This window comes from Gallus gallus, chromosome 2, assembly GCF_016699485.2.
Source record: "Gallus gallus isolate bGalGal1 chromosome 2, bGalGal1.mat.broiler.GRCg7b, whole genome shotgun sequence".
In the NCBI taxonomy this organism is placed as follows: Eukaryota; Metazoa; Chordata; class Aves; order Galliformes; family Phasianidae; genus Gallus; species Gallus gallus.
Genome location: NC_052533.1, coordinates 51,028,933 through 51,049,180, shown reverse-complemented (window position 1 = coordinate 51,049,180; position 20,248 = coordinate 51,028,933). Strand labels below are relative to the sequence as shown.

Genomic DNA, 20,248 nt, shown 5'->3' with positions numbered 1-20,248 from the left:
TCTGGGTGGTGTCTGCAGGAGAATGATTAAGTGGTAGAAACTGGGAAAGCAGTATCTTGTTTTGGGTGTGCTGAGAAACATCTTCCAAGTACAGGCATGGGGCCAAGTGATATTGCATGAGTTTTGATTTCAGGGCTCAGTGTCTGCCTGGGATAAGTGAAAGGCATGTGTTAAGAGCTTCTAAATAAATAAATGTCATTTAGGTATGCTGTTGCCACCCTCAAAAACTTTCCAGTGCTTCACTTTGCAATTAGATGTTATCTAAACTTCCCTGTGCTTAATATAAAGAATACAACCTGTGAATAATGAAGAATCATTATTTGCTTACCTCAGGCAACTGAAGAATTTTTAGGGGTGGCTGTTGTAGTACAACAGCTGCTATATCTTAATGAAATAACTTGTCATTATTATAAGCCTTTGTTGAGGTCAGGGAGCATATACTTCCACTCCTAAGCATACAAGATCAGGAGTTTCAGAAATGAATCATAAGATTGATTTTAACACAGTAGCATTTTAAAAATAATATATATATATTTTGTGTTGGATACTGTCTTTGGAACCCTTGGATACCACATTTCCAGGACTTTTATGCACTTACCAGTGCTGGAAGGTTCTTTTGAAATGAAGACAGATCTTCGTGTAACAAGATGACTTTGTGAGTCAAGACTTTCTTGAAAACCTCACACATCTCAGTAATGCTCAGTGGGCATCAGCAGTGCTCAGTAGTACTCAGAACCCCAAAGTCCTCTCCATCCTTGTGAAGGATGAGATTGCAAAGCCTTTTAGTGGCCCCATGCTATAAACCTGTAAGTGTCATCAGTGGACTGGTGGCATGGCTACCATCTAACATTTTTGCAGCAAAGATTTTCTCAAGTGAGATAGGCTTGATATCATAGAATCATAGAATCACTAAGGTTGGAAAAGACCCACAGGATCATCCAGTCCAACTATTCACCCATCACCAACAATTTTCATTAAATCATGTCCCTCGACACAACATCCAAATGTTCCTTGAACACCTCCAGGATCGGTGACTCCATCACCTCTCTGGGCAGCCCATTCCAGTGCCTGACCACCCTTTCAGAGTAGTAGTATTTCCTAACGTCATATTTGTGAAATGAAAGGGGTTACGTATTGTGAAAGAAATGAATAACATTGGCAAACATATTCAAGAGTACATTTATTGCCTGAACTGGTAGGTGACTGACAAAGGTGACCCCAGAAGATAACTGACTGATCTTTATGTGGCTGCATGGTGGATACCTAACCAAAGTTACTTCCAGAGCTGTTAATAAAAGGAAATGTGTTTTGGTCCGTGATTTGGTGAGAGAGTTGGTATGTCCGCTTCCTTGCTCAAAGCTCCTACAGGAGGTCCATAGAAAGGGCAGAGTGAGCATTTAGGCTGACAGCCAAGAAGTAAAAGATCAGGAAAGGCTTTCCCCAGAAAGCAAAGTAAGAACTGTTAGGAACACGGACTTTGCTTCAGTGCCTCTAGTTGGGCCAACCTTTTAGGGCTCCCCATCAAAAAGCCAAAGATCTGTTGAGGTGAGTTTAATAGGGAATATATCAGTGAAATATTAAGCTTTCAGAACTCTGAAAAATAAATAGAGGGCTTATACATTACACAGAAAGAATTATAGTGCACTGGAAATGTCAGGAAACTACACTGCTTACATTATGTTTTTGTCATAGAATCCTCAAGTTTTCTCAATCAACAGCTAATCATCAGAGCCATTATATTACCTACATATAAATTCTGGATTGCTTCTAAGCACTTCAAATCTGGAAACTCGTCATATCTAGGGAAAGGCTGTTGAAACTTTTGATTAAAAATAGTCGGCACTTTTCTCCACCCTGTCCCACCCATGTACTTTTGAATTTGGGATTTCTGTGTTGACACAGTTGACGTGGAACTGCTGTCAATTTGGCTATCATAGGGCCATGATAATTCAGTCACAAGAACAAGATGAGACTCTGGAATAAGATTTTTGGAACCTACAGCCCAAACCCAGCCTGTGGGGCTCCTTCAAAGGTCAGTCAAAGGTTCAAGAGAAGGGTTTGGTTTGAACTCAATTTTCTGACCCCTACTCAGCCTCAGATACTTGAAACCATGCGGCACAGTTCTCCAGGACTGATGTTTTTGGTCCCAAGTCCAGCTGTTGGGTAGGACTGTGGAGAGTACTCCTGGAGAAGTTGGATTAAGGTGATAGAGTGAGATGTAGAGATTAGGCAAAACAGGATGCTTGAAACATAGCCTAGTAAAGGCCAGGCAGGATTTGAGCTTTAACCAAACAGTCCCCATTTTGTCTCAGTAACTTAAGTTTACACATAATCCGTATGGAGTCAGAAATACCTTCCTAAAATATCTTTATTTTGGCGAGGTGCTGTCTTCTGAACCTTGTTTTCTTCTTTACATCTTCAGAAGTGTAATCTGGGAGAGATGGCTTGTAGCTGAAGGTCTCCACTGCTGGTATTAATAACAAAAAGTCCAATGCATCACCTCCCGAGCTCCCACCCACCTCTGACAGGATCAGGCCCTACATTGTTTTAGACACAGATGTTGTAGGAAGTCTCGAGTTGCTTAATTTTATTTGTTCACACATCTCAGCTGATGCTAAATCTTGTTAGGGAGGTGTTAAATGTCTGAAGACGACAGAGGCACTGTCCATTCCCAGAATGAGTCACCAGGATGGAAGAGCTGAGTCCAGCTATTACCACCCGCCAGGGCTTCCGAGATTTCCCCCACTACTCCCCCTTTTTCATTTTAATGGAGATATTAATTCCATTCTCATGAATTGGAATTTGGACACAATCCCTGATTTTCTTATGACATATTAATAGCAAAATTGGAAAGGCACAGGACTTTAAAAAAATCTGGTGCATAGTCATAAATATATAATAAGAACATAACTCCCAATTTTTCTAAAAGAGATGGAGTTATTTTTCTTCTAATTAAAAGAAATCTCTAAAGAATATATGACAACTCTGCACACAAAGAAACAGTTCTGTATGGGGAGCTCAAAACACTTTTCGAACTGCACATACCTTCCCTGAGGATAGGGCACTGAATTTGTTTACTCTCCTCGGTTTCCAGATGGGGAGGCAGAAGCACAGCAGTGAAGAGACTTGCCTGTTGTCAGCTGTGGTTAGGCGTTGATCCAAGCAGTCCTGATTTCCAGGCACTGCTTTAACCCATCAGTTAGACTCTTGATTCTTCCTCTTTGGTAGTATCCTTAGTGGTTCTGCTGTCTCCATCCATGCAGCTTCTTTCTTGGTTTTCACATTTGCAGAAATCAATGCAGGGCCATGCATAAGGGAGCAGCACACTGCATGGCTTCCTGGCACAGAAAGCAAACACAAAAATGCCGTTCTCCCAGGCCTCAGCCCTGTGCACACATGGTGTGCAGCCCACTGAAATCCATTTAATGTGTTCAATATGCATCATCCATGACTTATAGGTTGGATGCAGGAAAAGAAAAACAAAACATCACTGTAAAACAAACTATGATTTCAGAGAGTTGTTGAAAACGAAAAGCAGGAACAGGCACCAGGGATCTTTCAACAAATGTAATTTAAAGAGCTCACTTTCAGCTCTCTGGGCACTTTGACAAGCTTTTAGTGGGATTCAGGCAACTGCTCAGTAGTAATGGGCAGTTGTCTGCGCACCAGGGCTATGCAGGGCTGGGGAAGATAATGAAGGCAGTGGCAGGGAATGGGGCTAAGCGATGTGCCTGGGGCCCCTTGTGAACCCTGTGTTGGTGAGTGAGCCTGTTACCCTCCTGGGTAGAAAGCCTGGCAGTGAAGCCACCCTTGCCAGGCCAGACAGCATGCTGCTGCCAGGGCTGGGGAAGACTCCAGGGGAAAAAAAAGCTGCAGCTCCTGGTGGCTGAAGGGCAGGAGAAAGTGGGGAAGGGGTGGCAGGAGGGCTGACAGCAGCGAGCAGATTGACTAGGGCTGAAGTTTGTCTGGAGCTGCAATGTTTGTTGGCTGCTCGCTCATTCCAGGAAGGCTGCTCCTTTCTCCCTGCCAGGAGGGATTTCTTCCACAGCCAGCTCTGGGCTGGGCCAGCCCCTGAGTGGTGATTTACAGCTTGGCAAGGGGAAGCTGTGTACAAGGGGGACACCAGTTGTGCAGATTGTCCTACCTCCACCTTTACCTGGCATCTCTGCAGAGCCAGTGGTTATCTTGGGCCAGCCTTCCTTCACCTTCTTACCCTTCACAGCGTCAACAGGTGAAGTCTTTTGTAAGCTTTGCAAGGCCTGTTTCCACCACCTCTACAAACTGTCCTTAATATCAGGCACTGAATACAAATTGCACGGTCACCTATAGAAGATTGCCTAGAATTAGGTCTGGATTTGAGAATCCCCAAGGATAGAAACTCTGCAGCTTTTCTGGCCAGCATCTTCTAGTGTTCAGTCCCCCTCCCTTTATCAGTTGCTCCCAGGAACTTCTCTGCTCCACAGCATGAGCTGTGGGGCTTCCAAGGATTAGGTACTCTAATGGCACAGGGCCTGTCCCTCTTTATACTTTGAGTGCTGATACCCCCTCACCGTCATCTCTGCTCAGCCAAATCTGTGCTGTGCATTTTTGGCCCGTGTGGGGCTAGAAGAGAAGAGTGCTGAATGTTACTACACTGCATCAATTATACATATATGCTTGTGATATGCACCTGTGATACATACATGATTTTTCATTTTTTTTTTCTTTCTATAGAGATTTTACATGGCACATTCAGACAGCAGTGGATTTTGGCTGGTTATTCTCATTTCTCTCACCTGCATTTAATGTTTGTGTCGTAAACAAATTTTGCAAAAGATTATAATGGTTCTCATAATGGTTCAGAATTTTCTTAGGACAAAAATACTTTCCTTCATTACCCGAAGAGTAGGAGAACCAGATTCTGTTCAGCTGGGTGATAACCAAATTCCGTTCAGCTGGGTGATAACCAAATTTCTGAGCAAGCAAACTTTGACAACAAAAACAGCAAGTGGTGTACACCACTGGCTGAACTAGGCAGTTTTCTAGTAAAGTGAAGCTCACCTTCCTCTTTCTGTTGCATATAGAAGTGGGCTCAGTGGTGTAAATTTTACCATGGAGTCCAAATTGGCTCCCCCTGTTCCCCTCTGGCCTCTGGCATGGCACTGCCTCCCTCCCTGCCTCCCTGCCTCCCATAGGCAGGAGGCACACCCACACTGCAGCCCTACTCCCCACATATCTTCCTGAGATACGGATCCTTCTCACTGTTTGAGAGGAGCTCCAACTTTTAGGAGATGGCTGCAAATGCCAAAACCCACTCACTCAGCCTGTTGGCAGGACTTTGCTGTTGGCCCCCTCATCCCAAGCACCACTTGGATTTGTTTCCTCAGAGAGTGGAGCAGTGGGAGGCCAGCGCACAGTTTTGACCTTTCATACCAGCACAGCGATCCAGTGATGAGACATGGCCTCCTGGGGTATCGGCCAACTGAGGTCACTGCCTTGCTGAAAAAAAAAAAAACACACACAAAAACCCAATCAACAGCCAGTGAGTTTCCAGTGTGATTTCTGTGAGGCAAACCCATGCTCAGACTCTGACTGGCATGCAGCCTTACCAGGCCAAATGGTGTAATGGAATGGCAGTCCTTGTTTTGCTGTGTTGCCTTTGTGTATCTCCAGTTGCACCATGGCATCACTCTCTGCTGCCACAGGAGTCATCATTTAGGAGCTGGCAGTGGTAGAGATGGAGTGAGTGCAGGTTAAATGATGTTCAGCAGCATTTATCCCACTGTGGTATGTAAAGTAGCTCAGCACTGCTGCTTCTGTAAATGTGTTGAGCACATCAGCAGTATTAAATGACCCAGAGAGAAATGAAACCAGCCCAAGAACCTTGTTCGGAACTTGGTGTGAGCTTAGGCTAGGGCAGAGATACAGGGACTACAGTCCTGAGGCAGTTGTGCAACACAAGTATTGTTTCTTTTGTGATGAGGAGGGACAAAAGCAAAGCATTTTGGAGACAGCAGGAGAAGCTTGGGTTATGCACACAGGATCATTCAGTTAGTACCAAAGCTGTGCAGCAATTCAGAAGGGCAGCTGAGCTTCTTGCCCATGAAAGTATCATAGAATCATAGAACAGCCTGGGTTGAAAAGAACCTCAAAGATCATCTAGCTTCAATGCCCATGCCATGGGTAGGGACACGAACCACCAGACCAGGCTGCCCAGAGCCACATCCAGCCTGGCCTTGAATGCCTCCAGGGATGGGGCATCCACAGCCTCTCTGGACAACCTGTTCCAGTGTGTCACCACCCTCTGAGTGAAAAATGTCCTCCTAATATCTAACCTAAATCTCCCTTGTCTCAGTTTAAAACCATTCCCCCTTGACTTATCACTATCAACCCATGTGAAGAGTTGTTCCCCCTCCTGTTTTTTTTTTGAAATATTTTTGAAAGTAGGTCCAGACATCACTCTCTTAGCTATGTAAATTAATTCAGTGAGAGAATACATGCATGTATGTGCTTACATCAGGATATTTAAGGAGACAAGACAGATTTTCACCATGTGGAATGTCATTAAAATGTCATCTTCTCAAAGTAATGCTTGTGTGGGGCATTCTGAAAATACATTAATCAATTTTATAGTCATTTATTAGGTTGAATATGTTATATATTTTTCTTCATAGGATATGAAGTAATCAATGTCAGATTTATAAGTTTTCCATTGTTTGATTCATTTAAATAGTCATCAGCACGTCTTGATTTTATATATTTGCAGTAACACTTCTTACACTGGCTGAGGAATAAGCTCTGCAATTGAATTGAAGATATGAGAAGATAGTTATGCAAAAAATCAGGGAATTTATTCAATTTAATTTCTTGTATCAAACAAATACATCAAACTCCTCCCACTCAAATCTGTAAGCTAAAATCTTTTTGCATATGGAATTTTAATGGTGGATAGCTGCAAGTAATGAATAATTCCAAAAAAAAGTATAACATGAGAAATCTGAGAAAAAAGAAAAAGAAAAAAAGTTCAAAATATTTGTTGTCAGTTACTGCTTTGTTGCTCCACCTGCATTATCATGTTTGGTAATATTACCTTCAGTATTAAGGTGCTCACTCCAACTTAACATGGGTGCTTAGGCCAAGTAGTTAAATGAAGGAAATGTCTTAAATTTACTGTAGAAGAGTTAATCTGCACATAGAGAATTTCCTATATAATGCTAAGTTGGCTCCAGTTTCCTCTTCAAAAAGGAAGGGGGACAATTAGTTATAGCTGAAAGAAGAAAAATCGTGAATATTCAGAGGCCCAAAAAGCATCACCTCCTGAGGAAAGATGGAGAATGTGAAAGATGGAAAGGTTTGAGTTTGATCAGTCTAAAGAGGAGAAGACTTGGAGAGATAGATGGTAACAGACTCCAAGTACGTTAAAAGTTGCTCCAGAAGAGATGGGATTAAACAGCTCTCCATGTCCTCTCTGGATAGTGCAAGAAGTGGCTTCCACTGAGGCAAGGGAAGCTTTTTTTTTTTTTTTTTTTCATGGCTTTGGGGCAGTGCCTGTGCTGGGGTGCTGAAGCCCTGGGATGGAGGCAGTGGGATTACATGTTTTAGGAACAGGTTAGAGAAATGCTAGGGGTTATAGAGGGATTCCTGTATTAATCATGCTCCTTCTTGTTAAACTTGATGACCTCTTTAACCCAGTTCTTAAAAAACATTCTGCTTATTTAACCTTATTTTTTTAAATCCTGATAGGAAAGGAAGAGATGAATGTACCCATGTAAATCCTTACCTGTATGTTGTGTGGTAAAACGCTGTGATCTCATGCATGTACTCCCTATTGTAAAGTTTTTTGCCATGACCGTGCTGTGGACAAAAGGGAAAAACTGTGAGATGTAAGGCCATATTAATCATTGACTTTCAGGTACTGTTAATTATTGGTTACAGCAGGCTAAATAGAATCGGTAAATAGGATAGAGGTGGAAGGCACAGAAATCTGTCCAGGAGGAAGGGCTGGAAGGAGAGAAATGGTGCCAATATTTTCTGTGAGGGAATAAGGACGACGAATTCCTTGCAGAATGCAGAGTAACAAGGAGAGCACAAGAAATGCAGCCAGGAGAGGCAAGGAGGAAGGTGTTACATCAAGATGAGTGAAAGCAGAGACAAACCCAGCTATCAGGGAGAGTGAAGGAAAGGAGTCCAATATGGAGAATGGAAACAGACAGGCAGAGCAAGAAGCCCAGTGTAAGGAAGAAGGGAGGAATCCAAGCTAACACAAAGACTGGAAGTAGGCTGAGGAGGAGACTAACATAAATTGCAATGGAAAGGGAGTAAAGAGAGAATGAAAATGTTCATGTATGCCATGGTCGTGGAAGTGCTGGGATTTCCAAGAACAAACATCAGTAGTTAGAGAGCTGTGTGAGCCTTAACAAAATGGGAGACTTGACAAGATATGATGACCATGCACACAAGCATAGGATTGTTTGTTTTAACTAAAATGTAGGTAAATATTTCTTAAAAACTAACATTAACCAAAATCTGCTTTTGCATTAATGCTGTGCCTTGTAGCATGTGGTCAGATGTTGGCTGTGCAAGACCATGCAAACGGATTGTGCTGTCTGCTAATTAATTATTTTCTCCCTGCATTCATTGACAGATTTCACAAGATTTATAACATGCCCTTTACCCGTGGCCCAAAGTTCAGATTGCTAAGGAAACATGAATCCGCAGAGTAATGGCATCTGCAGCCTAACCCCAACGAAGCGTTTGTTTATAAATAGGAAAAGAATAACCTAATAACAGGAGGCAGATGTTGAACATCTTGATTCATTTCAAATGCACTTGGTCTAACTCATTGAGGCTGAAGTCAGGCAACAGTGGACAATCACAAATTAATTTTTATCCTAGTAGGTCACATTAAAATATACATTGTGTTTTCTGCAGCTTTCAAGCTGGCTATGGAACAGTTTGAATAAATTTTGGAAAGAAACTTTCAGGATCGATTTTTAAAACTGTTTAATCATATCCTGATATTCCTGATTATTGTTTGGTTAATATTTTAAACATTCTGCAGATTAAAATCCTCTAGAGTGCCCTGGAGCTTGTTAGTTTGTTGATTACATTATACATAGTTTCTCCACCACCATCCCTCTTAAAGGCAGTGTTACAACATCATAAATAGTTGAATTTTTATATTGTCAGTGGTTTTGATGACGGCGATTCAAAACTATTCCCGAGTGCTCTTTTTCTGCTTGGCCATGTGTACTCTTTCACTGCTGTTCGTACACAAATAAACAATTGGGATAATGCAGTAAAGTTATTTTTGAACTGCTGCCTGAGCTTGAAAAAGCTCAATGCACAAAGCTCACCAAGGTAAATGGAAACTTTCCAACATATTTCAGTGAGCTTTGGATCAGGCTGCTAAGCACACTGCCATTTCAAAGCCTTTTTTTTTTTTTAAAAAAAAAAAAAAAGCATATTGTAATAGGCAAGGTTTACTGAACTTATCTAAGGTTTCCAGTGATTAATATACATCAGCTCCAACATGTTTTGACTGGCTGATGATTAGGTATCACGGGGCAGTTTCTTAGGGTTTTTTATTCTGCGTTTCACAGTCATTACACAACACTGCTCCAGCTGTCCCAATGACCAGATGTTGGCTGTAAAGCTCTCTGAATTAAATATTGCATGCAGTCCCTCCCTTTTTTTATTATTATTTTTTTCCCCAACTGGTTGAAGCCTCAGTGTCTGTGTTAGCTCTGTTTTCTTACAAGGACTGTTTTGAGGCACCTATTACTCCAGTGTGGTTTGGAAGGAGCTCAGATTTCATCAAAACCTGTACACAGTCCCTTTGTTTGAAGCTATCTTTCACATCCAAGGTGAAAGACCGTTCTGAACATGAGGGATGTGTTCTGCTTCAACTCAAGGCTCTTGAGTTGAATTGCTGTGCTTTCAGTCCTGCATCCTTGCCATGGTCCTTAGATAGTTTTGGCATTACTGAACAGACTCTGCCTGCAAATCTTCTGCTTGGGACCTCACACAGGAAAGATCCTTTTTGTTTTAACATTATAGCAAACAATTTCTTCCACTTGTTTTGTTTTTGTTTTTTTTTCACAGCTTATAACACATCCTTTCTGTGCTTTCCCCTCTACTTGATTTTGCGTGCCTGTAATGCCTGCCAGTTGAACATCCCACAGACCATTCCAGGTGTTAATCAATCTTCAGAACTGCTCTGTAAATTAGGCAGGTCTCATTACCCCCATTTGGTCCTCATTTGAAAACTAGGGATTGATATATGCCCATGAAAGCACAAGGCCAAAAAAGCCAGTTCGTCCTTTCAGCTTGTGTTTCTTAACTGTTCTCGCAAGCTGTTTGCTAAACATGTATCTGTCTGGGAGGAAAGTAGTTAATTGTTCCCAGATATTTGACAAGGCTTTTTGATGTTGGCAAGGGGCATGTACTTTCAGTCACTGTATACCACTTAGTGCTTTGCAAGTCTCTTGAGAGCTCAAAGAGGGTTGAAAAAATGTTGCTAATTCCTCTAATCTTTCGGTACAGAGCTGAGATGGGGCATGAAGTATGTCATTCAAAGGACACTTGAGCAATATGATTGGCTAATGGGGAGTCCTAGCAGCAGGTACAACATTTTAAATACGTGCTGTCAGAGCACAGGCTCTTAAAAAGCATTTCTCCCCACCCTCACCTCAATGTTTGCAACACTGCAGATAGCTTTTCTAATTGTAATAAGTCACAACAGGGCATGCCTTGTTGGGCCATAATCATGCTTCTCAGGCTGACGATAGCACTCCTCCTTCAGGTTCATGGCTGGCGTACACCCGAGGAGTGCAATTATGGTACAACAATGATTGCCCTGTTGTGCCTTATTATTCAGGCAAGGCAGTGAGGCAAGTGTTTGTGTGTGCACATGCAGAGACAGTACATTTGAGCAGGTCCTTACCAGGTAATTAGCAAACTTGCATTAACCCTATCCCAATGTTTCTATAATTCAAATATGCCTTTTAGAATTGTCATTTTACCCTGCTTGCCAACTAGATCCCAGAAAGCCTAGCAAGGACTCCCTTTTTCTCTACCTTTTTCCATATTTTTTGTTGTGGTTTTACCATGAATTTGAGCTCATTATAAGGGTGACATCCTGCTAGCCTTGGCATAAGAAGATAACCATTCAGAGGGCATATAAATCATAGCCTGTAGTGGTAGGAGGTCCCACCCCATCATGTGGAGTCAGGAAGGCTTAAGCTGCCCTTTTTTTTTTTTTTTTTTTTTTTTTTTGTCCTAATGGCCATTAAGATTTTTTTTTTTTTTTTGCCAAGGTAACCAACAAGCGTGCCTTGTTAGTGCAGAAACCATGGCAGATCTCAAAAAGTGTCCCCTCCTCCGTTGAGATGCAGGCCAGAAGAATCAGAATCTTATTTCACAGGGATTCTGCTGCTTTCTGATCAGTGGACCTAATGAAAATGACACAAAAATGAAATGTGGCAGCTCTTCCAAACCTTTGGGTTACCTAGTCTCCTATAAAACTTCTTTACAGTATTCTTAAGATTTAGGTATATTTGGATACACAGAGAATGTTATGTATTCATAATGTATAGAAATGTGACATACAGCAAGTGAATCCCAGTCTGTAGTAGTGGACTGTTGGACTTAGTTGAAGGACACCCCAGGATCAGCGCACAGTCACTTGTCACTGCCATTTGGGATGGAGGAAGCTGCTGGCATTTCTCTCATTTTTCTAGGATTATGCTCTCAATTTTTTGAGTCATAAGAATGGAATGAGTTCTGTGGTCCACACTCTTCCAACACCAAGGAGTTTTAATTGTACTTGTTGTTAAGATGTCATTCTTAATGGCCTTATAAAAAAGCTCTGCAATTTCCACATTCTTGAGCTTTGAGCAGTGTGCATTCTTCAGTCACACAGCAACAACAGCCCATCTCCCTCACTCCCAAGGATGCTGAGGATGGGAGCACTCTGCCTTTGCAGATGAGTGAGCTAATGTTTGTCAGTGCACTGCGGTACGTATCCAGTTCATGGGGTTGTAAATATTCCCTTCAAAGTGCAGCTTTGCAGGGGTTGGTCACAAATGAAATTCTGTGAAAGCTAACACGATGTTTCCTGAGATTACAGATTACTAGGCTGGGGCTAGTGTTTGGACTGTAAACATAAGGTGTTTGAGCTAAAAATATTTTATGCCATTAGCCAATATGATGACATTTTCCATATTTGCTGCTGTGTTCAGCCTTTCTAGTGGTTACAGAGGATCTTGGCTTCCTCCTTGTCCTCCCTTGGTAGCAAAAGTTAATCACTTGCACATGGACTCCCTTGAAAAAAATATGTAGTGTTTACTTGTTTTCCTCTTTTTTGTTAAATTTAATTTCCTTTGCTCCTGCCATTTCTCCATGCTCTGAGCCTATTGTTCATTGGACAATAGCACACAGAGCTATTTTTCTTGAAAAAAAGAAGTGATATAGTTCATTTCTTTTAGAAAGACCACTCTTCTTCTTAGAAAGCAGAATCTCTGTCTTGATTGATGCAGTTCTCCTGGATTCCCTCAGCTTCAGTCAAGAGGAGTAAGCTTGAAGGGACCAGACATAATGGTGTGAAGCTGCATGGGTGTTACACCTGTAAGCCATTACTGCACAGAGGTACAGAAGGAGTGGGATCTGGGCTGCCAGATTCGCTTAGCACCACTTTTATATTCACAGGAAACAGGCTAGTGACCTCTTTTGGCTATTGGGATTTACATCCAGCTGCAGAAATCTGCCAGGAAGTCCTTTGAGATGGGGAGACCTGGGGTGTTTTGAACTGACTTACTGATTCTGGCTGCATGGTGCCAGCCCAAGGAAGAGAGATTCAGCATTGCTGTGCCCCCATCAGTCCCGAAGCTGACTTCTGATGCCTGCTACAACCTCAGGAGCCCAGTTTCAGACAGCCTCTACTACCTCCATGTGCTGCCAGTGGGATGGGATTCCCTCAGTTCCTCTCTAATCTCCTAATGTGCCATTTCAAGTTGTTGGCGTTGTTTCTGAATTAGACGGTGATGAGGTATCTCTCCAGTACTTCAAGGACAAGCACCTCTTGTCTACATGCTTTTCATTCCCACTTAGAGGGTTTCAACTCATTTAAGATGATCTCTTAAAAGAAATCTCTCTGTATCACATATACATCCTCATCAAATCAGTTTCCCTTCCCCTCTGAATGTGCATGCTGGCCCTGCTGCTTTGATGTTACAGTACTGAGGAATTTATAAGACATGGTATTTTTTTCCAGCTAGAAAACACAAGCAAACCATCTATTATGATAATTACTGAAACTGATTTACATTTCATGAAAAGATTAGGCAGAAGTTGCTGCCTTGGAAATGTCTCATAATGGTATAAAATTTCAGGCCTAAGGAGAGGCATAAAAAGGCAGTTTGCAAACCTCTGGGTGAGTACCTTTGGATAAGTCTCTGTGGATTTGCTGATAAGACTTTCCCTGGGAGGATTCTTGCTTTTGGTTCTCTGACCAGGCAAAAAGAATTTCCCTTCTTTGCAGTTGAGCTTCCAGTGAAGTTTTGAATTTGGTAGGACTTTAGAGCATGATAATCAGAGAAAAATAAGATTCAGGCATAACTAACATTTCAGATGGATTTATAGTATTAGCCAACAAGTCACACTGAGAGCACTTCCATAAACAAATATGGAAAATGTGGTTTCCGGAAAAAGTCTGTCTCATGGGGTCCTTCAGCATTTCCTCTTCTCTCTCCCCTGGCTTTTGGAACCTCATCTTGCAGACACATTTATGCAAATAAAGAGCTTCAAATGTATAATCTTCTATCACAGTGTAAGTCCTTGAAGCATCTTGAACCTTTGCCATAGAAACTAACAGGAGTTTTGTGTTTGCCTCTAGATGGTGTGCAGGAACAGCTCAGGTTCATAGTTTGCTTCCTCTTCCTCTGCTTAGGTATTTCTCATGTCAGGTATATGTAGAGTTGGGTGAGGTATGCAAAACATTTGGCACTCATGCGTTCCTTTCTTCTGTTGTTTGCCTGTGGGGGTTTTATAAGCAAATGATTTTTGCTGTTAAAAATAAGTGGATTTCAATGTTGAAGGGATGAGTATAATTTGAAAGTGAAGTTTTTGCTTAGCAAGAAGTCATACAGTCTAAAAGAAAAACAATATGAGGTGAGCTATTTTGGGTCTGTTATCAGATAGGAAAGACAAATACATCAAAACATTGTAAAAAACTTTACAGTGAAATACAGTGTTAGGGCATTTTTATATTCTGATCATTTTAAACTTTACAAACATAAGACATCCAATTAAACAAAAGGGCCTTTCTTCATCTTAACATATGAAACAGTCATGAAATACTGAGGTTTGTTTTAGTGCGGAGTCCAGCAGGAATCAGAGTATGAACATTTGTCTGGACCGTGAAACGGCAATATTATGCATTAAGCAAACTTGCTAATTTGCTTCCCACTCTTGCCATCCTTGCTGGTTAAAACCAATAGTATTTTGTATGGCACAACACTTTGTCACAGACATACACCACTGCCTGGGTTGGGGAGGTTTGGTGCAAAGCTTCTATGTGCTCAGATGTTGGCTTAAGCCTGCTGGGTTCTCTGAGTAGTTGTGTAGGCTGTTGGGTACTGTCAGACTCTAAGGACTGGAGAAGGTGGGCAGCAGCGTGACACAACAGCAAGTTTGTCATGTTCCTGTGAGTGACTAGAGGTGATAGTAGAGTATTTTGGATACCTCTGTTGAGGGGAAAATATGCAATATGCATTTACTAATTTTAAACACTACTACATTGAAGGCAGTGGAAACACTGAATGGGTCTTCCCATAGAAAAATGAGGTAAATTAATTATACACTTTACTGTACGTGTAGTTTACTGTGTATTGATGCTTAATGGGGATATTATAACCCCATATACTTTGTCAACTGTTCAAATAATAAATGAAGGCTGTAAACATGGGTACCTTTTGTATCTAATTCAGCACATTTATGTGTGTGCTATTGCTAATGCCAGTACTTAAGTGTTATTCAGTGAGAAGAACAAATCTGAAATAAAAGCTTTGGTCATAGGTAGCTTTTGGCAGAAGACAGGCATCAGTGCCCATGTGCCTCGGACACTGCCTTCTGGGGGATGGCTGTCCCTGGATATTTTATCCTACTTCATGCAGCAAGGTTAAATGTCATCTCTCAGTCCAGAATGAAGGTAATGCTTTGTATTTAGGTGTTACATCTAAGGGAAGTCCTATTTTACCTGATGCTGACCGTGTGCTGCTAGGGCCCCAGAGGTGAAGGTCTCTTCCAAACGCTCAATTTTCCTGAACAATTTCTGATTTCATAGTGGCTCATGGAGCTGCAGCAGAGCAGCAGAACTTAGTGTGATGTAGATTATCAGCATTGCTTGAAGCCTGGCACCAGGCTTTCCCCAGTGGCTGCTAGGATTTGTGTGGAAAAGCCCTATAGGATGTAATAGGAATCTTTGCAGAAACATTAAGGGGCCCTATTTAAACTGCTCTGAAACCTGCAGAGTTTAATAGAGAGTAATATCCTTTCTATTATTGTTTTTAACTGTCCTATATAATTCTATATTAAATTCTTGAGAAAGGCTGTAATTCTCTATTAAATTCTTCTGGGCTTTTTCACAAGGGTTCAGTTACATTTTTCATCCTTCCCAGAAGTCAATCACTTCAAGCCGCTGGCCATATGTACACATGTATACATGTTAGGTACGTGCATTTCTCCTCCGGAGTCCCTCACTCAGGGTCAGGTTTGGTTCTCCCTGAAGGGAGCGCCCCTAGAAGGTCCCTGTGAGCACCTAGCCCTGGGAATAACATTGTGCACTCATTTTCTGGATCAAAACCAGCCTGATTGGCCACCCTTCTCTGCTTCTGCTGGGATGAAGCCTGTGTCTGTCTCTGTCAGCATGAGTATGGCATGGCACTGCACTGTGAAGACACTTCACTTGCCACCAGGGAAGTGCCTTGGGGTGAGGCCAAAGCAGGCTGGCAGGAGGTGGGCAGCGGAAAGCTGCATTTGAGCAGCAGCTCCAGCTGAGCTGCCTGGATCACAGGAATTAGTCTGCCCTTTTTGAAACATTCACATGCTGATCTGATTTTGACTGCTGCCTTCACCCAAGTGGCTTTACAGCCTGGTACAGTTTAAAGGGAAATTCTGACAATGCTTTTGCTTCAAATTCAGTTTATCCCAGCACTGGTACTGAGACCACCTGATGTGCATGGTATGTTTGCGTATTTTGCTGATACCGTGTGAAGGTCGTTGGCAGTCTTGTTTCCTGATCTTTGGGTATGTATGCCACTGCAGTGGCTCTGCTCAGTATACAGCATGCAGGAAATGTAAAATTCAGTAAACAAAACAAACACACAATTCGTGAACTGGATTTCAGCATTCATCCCATGCAGTGCGTGTAAAAGCACTGCCAAGGCTGCCTGTAGGAAGCTGAGCCTTCTCCAATTGCTGCAAACTCTGTGCAGGTCAGGCACAGAGCCCTAGAGCTGTGTGTGTCAGGGACTGGGGTCCTGACCTCTGTTCATGGCCTTGGGATCACTCCTTCTCCCTCTGGAGCAAGAGCACGGCTGCAGTTTGGCTGTGGGGCCTCTGCTTGTGACTATTGCAGAATGTCTGAGCGGGCCTGGGGACAGCTATCAAAAGCCTGCAGCCTGTTTGTGCAACACCCATGAGTGGCCAGGAGGTCAGAGGGCCACACCATTTTTATATTCATGCTTTTCAGTTCACTTGCCATAGCCCAGGTGGTGATGATGAACCATCTAAGGAAAAGTGTGTCTCTTCTGGTAGGCACACTAACAGGCCCACATTAGAGCCTTTGCTCCCTGAATAACTTATCTGGAGGAATCAGCTCTCTGTAAGATTTTTGGGGATGACTAGGCTTGGGGCAATGAATACCTAGACTGTTTTACTGTAGTGAGAAGACATTTGGCTTGCTGTTTCTGTTTGCATCTCAGCTTGATTATGTGACTAATCTGCTAGGATGCCTAGGACTAGTAATACTTTTAATGTCTGGATTTATAGGTATTTATATGTCTATAAATAAGTAGGACATTTAATATGAGCCTGTGTATTGAGCTGTCCATGCATAGCCATCTGCTGGGTTCATGCCTGCCCGAGTTGGAGAGGGAAGAGCATGAAAGATGGAGCAGCTGGGAATACACAGGCTGAGATACACTTATCAAGCCCCCTGATAGCTATGCCAGAGAAATTCCCAGACCTGTAGAGTGTGAATGTCTTGAAATTTGGGAAGCAAGGAAAAGAGAACCAGAGTTAACCATTTGGGAAGTGCTGCTCCAGCAGTGGTGAAAATCTGTAGTGACTACAGTAAAATTAATGGAGTTGCAGTAATGCAAAACTGTTGTGAGATCGGCATCAAGCACTTTGCTTTTCTAGAAGATATTAATCAAAGTTCTGACCTTTTCCCTGGGAAGCTTTATTTCTTTTTAACTCTGTCCATAGGGTTACCAGATGTGCAGTGTTACTGGGACTGCTTTAACTGTGCAAGGCATTCTTGGGGTCCCAGCTGACTTGCTGCAACTGGGATCTGTCCTGATCTCAATAAAACACTGGGGTTTCCCAGGAGCCTTCCTGACTATCTATTCCATTCTTGCAGTATGTATGTATGGCCAAGCATACCTTCTCTTTCTCCAGTATGCTCAAAGCCCAGCTGCTGGTCAGCTGAAAGCCTGAGGCAGCCCCTTGTTTTGCTGCCTCTGCAGTGGTATATTGCCCACTGTCACGGCAGGAGCATGGCGAGACCAAAAGGTTTCATACCATAGGTGAAAACGTCTTCATACTTACTTGCTTGCAGGCTTTCACAAAGGGATCTGAAAGGGGCAAACCAAGTCCACCGACTAGGGAGAGGATAAAGGAAAGAACCAGAAAATCCAGCAGAAGCAAAGCTAGTTAGGTAGGAAATTAGGTAGATCTGTGAAGTGAAGGATAAAAGGAATTATAAATTGCATTCGCGGAAGTCTTTTTCTCTGCAGAGGCACGGTAAGATGAGAAACAAATAAAGATCATTTTCATAGTTGGTCAGAACTGGCAGCACAATTTTAAAAGTTAAGTCCAGGATCTTCTGACAAATCAGAGGAGCTGATCTTCAGGCTTGGTAAGGGGCTGAGGCCAGGGATGTTTGGCATGATTTAGCATGTCAGGCTTGCATTGCCTGACACAGCATCCTAGTTTGTTGAAACAGCAGTATAATTTTTAATGGGCAAGCGTTCAAGAAATTATTTTAATGTGCTCTTCAAAAACAGCCCCTCAGATCACAGCAGTCCTTAACACCACGCATGCACCTATAACTTTACTACCTGCCTGGAGCAATGTGTGGTCCTCAGCTGTCCCAAACCACAGCAAGCAGTGAGCTGCAACTTCATCATACACCTGTGCCCTGTCTCCTTCTCCCCTGGTTTGAACAGAAGGGTCTTAGACCTCACCTTCTTTTGCATTCTATGTGAGAATGAGGGTGCTCCAAGCTCAGAGTATCAAACAGGTCTGAAACCCTTACCCATGAGGTGCTGCAGGTGCAGACAGCGTGGCTTCCAGGTGCTCCTCATGAGCTCCATCAGTTCCCTTTCTACCACCTCCATACAGGTTACTATAATAAATACAAAAATTAGGCCTGGAAGACAATTTTAGCAGTCACCTTTGCCAGCTCTATCACGGGAGCTTTCTTTCTTCCAGCTGTGTTTGGCTGCTTATTTTCCTTATGTGCAAGTGTTGGCTGCTGAGACAAAGCACAATGAACCCTGCCTATGTCACATGCCTCTGCAGTCTGTGGGTGCTAGGGTGTCTGAAGAAGTTTCATACCAGAGCTGCTGGCAGGGGACACCGTTCTTGTAAGTTCACAGCCTGTTTCTCTTTAGTCATAGCTTGACAGCCTGACATGTTGTGGCATAATCCTACTTTTCTGAATTGTGCTGTAGGCTGAGAGGCTCATTACTTGTCCCCTTGGCCTTGGTTTTATTTTGTTCTGTTGCTCTGGATGTCTTCTGTCTGTAGTTTACCTTTTGTCTTGCCATCCTGGATTTGTAGCTACAAGTATTCCAGTACAAACTGGGCATTGCCTTTTGCCCTTATATTATGTAGCTGTTTGACAGCAGGGTAAAAATCCGTTTGCACTCTGATCCTAGGTCTTTTACATTTTTATGGCAAGTAGGCTTCTGGCTTTCACTCTCTTCCCTTTCCCTGCACTGTTCCTTCTCTGAACTCTACTGAGGAAGCAGTCACGTTTCCCTATCCCTTCATTCAATGCTTAGTAACTATCTAGTCCTTGGGAAAGTGCCTTGTTGGCATGTGATGGTCCATGGTGCCTGATAAGCAGCATACTTCTGTCTTCTGTGTCTTTGGCATCAATCTCAGGGCTGTCTATACTGCTGATATATTTATTTTTGCAGGCATCCAAGAGAAGGTATGTTGCACTTGAATTCCCTTTTGGCAGTGAATTACTTGCTGCTGCAAGGCATGGTGGATGCTTGGCTGAGCTGAGGGGTTTGATCGTGTCTCCTCCCTCTTCCGGAATACAGCACTAGTTCCCTGAGCTTGTCCCTTGTCCTTGTGCCCTAGCAGATGGTCTTCTTCCCAGAGTTTGGAGGAGCAGTCTGCTGTGAACGTATAGCCTGAGTTACTGACAGTGAAAATGCACATTTTAGCACTTCCTGGATTTGGGTTTTTTTAAAGCTGTAGTCTGAAAAGAGAAATTATGCCTTTACACTCCAAATTCTGTTTTTATGAACAGTATGTGGATATGGGCCTCCAGGTGTGAAACACGTACCTGTCTCATGAGATAATTCGCAATCTTCTGGGATGACTGCCTGTCCCCCTGAGGCAATGCTACTTTTCCTAGTTCAACTGAAAGTGTGGAGTTACCTCTTCTGTGAGTTGCTTCATATGATTTGATCAGCCCTGCGATTTGCCTCCTTTGTGTCCTGAGGTCTCTTAGCAAAGAAGCAAAGCTGTTGCAGTGTCTTCATACCATGGTGGGCAGCAGCTTTGCCTCCAAGGGAGAGTTACCTCAATGTTGCGCTTAAAAAGGCTTCTGGGAGACTAGAGCTAGGAGGATGTTTTGGAGGGTGTTGACTCCTGAGGTGGTAATGCTGAGCTCTCAGTCACAGACGCTGCAGACACACACATGGTTCCTAGGTTTTAGTCTGAAACCACATGCAGTAGTTCTTCATTCTGCTGACATCAAGACAGCCCTTGTTTACCATTTCTTTTACATTTACATGATGAGGTTCTT

General features: G+C 42.7%; 1 long non-coding RNA gene across 4 annotated transcripts; it reads right to left on the bottom strand.

The window, feature by feature from the left end:
- Nucleotides 1-1,160: 1,160 nt before the first annotated feature.
- On the bottom strand, nt 1,161-7,826 carry LOC101749620. 4 transcript variants are annotated; one of them, XR_005857671.2, is made up of 6 exons: nt 7,760-7,826; nt 5,589-5,701; nt 5,299-5,478; nt 4,157-4,323; nt 3,046-3,338; nt 1,161-2,467 (listed from the first exon to the last, which is right to left on the bottom strand). It is a non-coding gene; the product is annotated as an uncharacterized LOC101749620 (long non-coding RNA). The 4 variants fall into 4 exon arrangements; XR_006938531.1 differs by having other exon boundaries at nt 3,046-4,323; nt 5,589-5,795; XR_006938530.1 differs by having other exon boundaries at nt 1,161-2,464; nt 3,046-4,323.
- Between the last annotated feature and the right edge of the window lie 12,422 nt (nt 7,827-20,248).